This window comes from Megascapheus bottae, chromosome 17 (assembly GCF_031878675.1).
Source record: "Megascapheus bottae isolate mThoBot1 chromosome 17, mThoBot2.hap1, whole genome shotgun sequence".
NCBI lineage: Eukaryota > Metazoa > Chordata > Mammalia > Rodentia > Geomyidae > Megascapheus > Megascapheus bottae.
In genome coordinates this window covers 17,556,801-17,559,992 of record NC_143525.1, presented here as the reverse complement: position 1 = coordinate 17,559,992, position 3,192 = coordinate 17,556,801, and positions in this window count along the sequence as shown.

Here is a 3,192-nt window from a genome sequence, read left to right as displayed (position 1 = left end):
CCAGGCTCTGAGGTTTGTTTTTTTTTTTTAAACCTAATAAATTGAGGAGAGAGAGAGAGAGAGAGAGAGAGAGAGAGAGAGAGAGAGAGAGAGAGAGAGAGAGAGAGAGATATGAGAGTGAATGTCACCTAAGACCTTGTGTGTTCACAGAGAAATGAGTCAGATTTGGGAGCTGCAGGACAAGGACAAAAGCTCAAGGATCTAGAAATAGACCCATGAGGGAGAGTTGTGGAAGGTCTGCTATTGGACAAGCTAGGACTTTCATTTCTCTAACACGCTCTTCCTGATCTCACCCCAGGGAAGCGAGCAGGGAAAGGGACAGCAGGACTTCAGGTGGGGGAGGGGAGGGGGAACAGGAAGAGGAGAGAAAGAGAGAGAAAGAGAGAGAGAGAGAGAGAGAGAGAGAGAGAGAGAGAGAGAGAGAGAGAGAGAGAGAGAGAGAGAGAGAGAGGAAGGAGGGAGAGAGGGAGGGAGGGAGGGAGGGAGGGAGGGAGGGAGAGAGAGAGATTGGCAGAGAAGAGAAATAGGATTTGATGAAGATAAAGATGTGTATATGAATGGAAATGCTTGAATTAGAGCTCAGGGATCCAGTCCCCCAGTCAGGATCCCTGAATTCCTCAGACAGAATACTTTTCACAGCTATTCTATCATCACGATTGTTGGGCTTCTAGCCGTAGATGTTTGCAGAACACCTATGAATACCAGCCACCACTGCCTGCGAGTATTGGGAAGCAGAGATCTATGAGTCTAAATTTGCCCTTCTCAGAATTTATAGTCCTACTGGGGACCTGAGGCTGAGGCACAGGAATATACCCTTCTCTCTTTTTCCTTTGTTAAGTGAGTACCAATTAGTTGTGCAAGAGTGTTTCATATTGACATGTCCATTTACGTGTACAGGCATCTTGATTATATCACCTCTTGTCAGGCATGCTATCCAGGTTCCTTGTTCCATTTTTACACATATCCATGAAATATATTAATGACATGCACACTTCTTCTCCCACTCCATTTGCCTGTCCCTTCTCACTAGTACCTATACCCTAGATGTGTCTCTAGTTCCTAACACTCTGGTTTTTTTTTTTTTTTTTAAATTAAAGTGTATGATAGGGGTTCCACTATGGTATGTCACACCTGCATAATTATGGCTGCATAAGCCATAATTTAGTCAGACTGATCATATATATTTCTATATAATCTTGTATAATTATGTATATGTTATAATTTGGAGACCTTTGTCTTCCTGAACCTGGCTTACTTCACTTAATCTGATGGTTTTTTTTCAGATCCATTCATTTCCCTGCAAATGAAATAATGCCATTTTCTTTCTTTCTTTTTTTTTTTTTTTTTTGCCAGTCGTGGGGATGGAACACAGGGCCTGAGCACTGTCCTTGCGCATTCTCTAGACTAGAGCTCTAGCACCACTTCCGGCCTTTTGTTATGTATGTGGTACCAAGGAATTGAACCTGGGTCTTCATGCATGCTAGGCACACACTCTTACAACTAGGCCGAACTCCCTACCCCATAATGCCATTTTCTTTATGGGCCAATAATATTTCATTTTGGATATATCACCTTGTTTTGATCCATTCATCAGTTTCAGGGCATCTGGGCTGTTTCTGTTGATTGACTATTATGAATAGTGCAGGAATAAATATGAGTGTGCATGTGCCTCTTTTATACACTGGCTTAGATTCCTTTGAACAAATACTGAAAAGTGGTATGGAGCCTCCATACAGATTTCTATAGTTGTTGCATTAGTTTACAGTCCCATCACCAGTATAGTAAGGTTCCTCCCCCGATTCATTCTCTTAGCATCTGTTGGTGCTTGTGGTCTTGATGATGGTTATTCAAACTAGAGTGAGAAAGAATTTCAAAATCATTTTGATTCGTATTTCCTTTATGGCCAGTAATGACAAGTATTTCTTCATATATGTATTGGCCATTTTTATTTATTTATTTTTTTGGAGAAGTGCCTGTTTAGTTAATCTGCCTATCTAATCAATTGGGATATGTATGTATGTATGTATGTATGTATGTATGTATGTATGTATATGTGTATGCATGTATGTGTGTATGTCTCATGTATGTATGTATATTTGTATTTAAGCTCTTATTCTAGTTTGTAGATCCTTGTCAGATATATAGCTGGCAAAGAGTTTTATCCCATTCTTGTAGGCTGTCTATTTGGTTTAGTGACTGTATCTTTTTTTCTGCATCTACTTCTTAGCTTGATTCAATACCATTTGTCAATCTTTTCTCCTATTTGTTGAATCACTGGAGTTCTATTCAAGAAGTTCCTGCCTTTGTTGTTCCTGATTCTTTCCTGTAGTAGTTTCATCATTTTAGATCTTACATTAGTCTTTGATCTACTTTGAAATGATATTAGTACAGGCTGTGAGACAAGGATTCAATTTCAATTTTCTGCATGTGCATATCCAGTTTTCCAGCACCATTTGTTAAAGAGGTTATCTTTTCTCCAACATATATTTTGGGCTCCTTTGTCAGAAATTAGATGGCTGTAGGTACATTTCTGCATTGAGTGTGTTTGTGTGTGTGTGTGTGTGTGTGTGTGTGTGTGTGTGTGTGTTATGCTGTTTTCATTTTGTGGCTCTGTAGTATAATTTGAAATCTGGAATTGTGTTGCCTCCAACATTGTTTCTTCCCTCATCACAATTGCTTTGGCTATTTGAGGCTTTTTGTGCTTCTATGTAAATTTTAGGAGTTGATGAGCCATTTTTCATTACTGATAGGGTCATTTCTACTGATAGAGCCATTTCTCATCACTTCAGCTCTAATTAATTCACCAAGTTAAAACTCAACCAGATTTTTACAAGCAGTAAGATACCATCTATAATATTACCTACACAGCCAACCATCTGATGTATGCTGGGTAGTAGACATTTTAGATTGTATTGGAAAGTGTTGGAAAGACCAGAGTATTAAGTATAGGGTTAGTACTAAACTACTGAGAGTAGGGAGGGTGAAAAAAGAAATATGGAGTAAAAAAGTCAGGGAGAAGGGCAGTGGACTGTAATGCAGTCATGTAATATGTTCATGCATAGGTACATAATTCAGTTGCTGTGGAGAAAAGGGATGGAAAAGTAATGAATAAGAGATGAGAGTGTTGGAGGCATGGCTCAGTTGGTAGAGTGTCAGCCAATGAATGAAAGCATCAGATACTGAGTTTGAGTC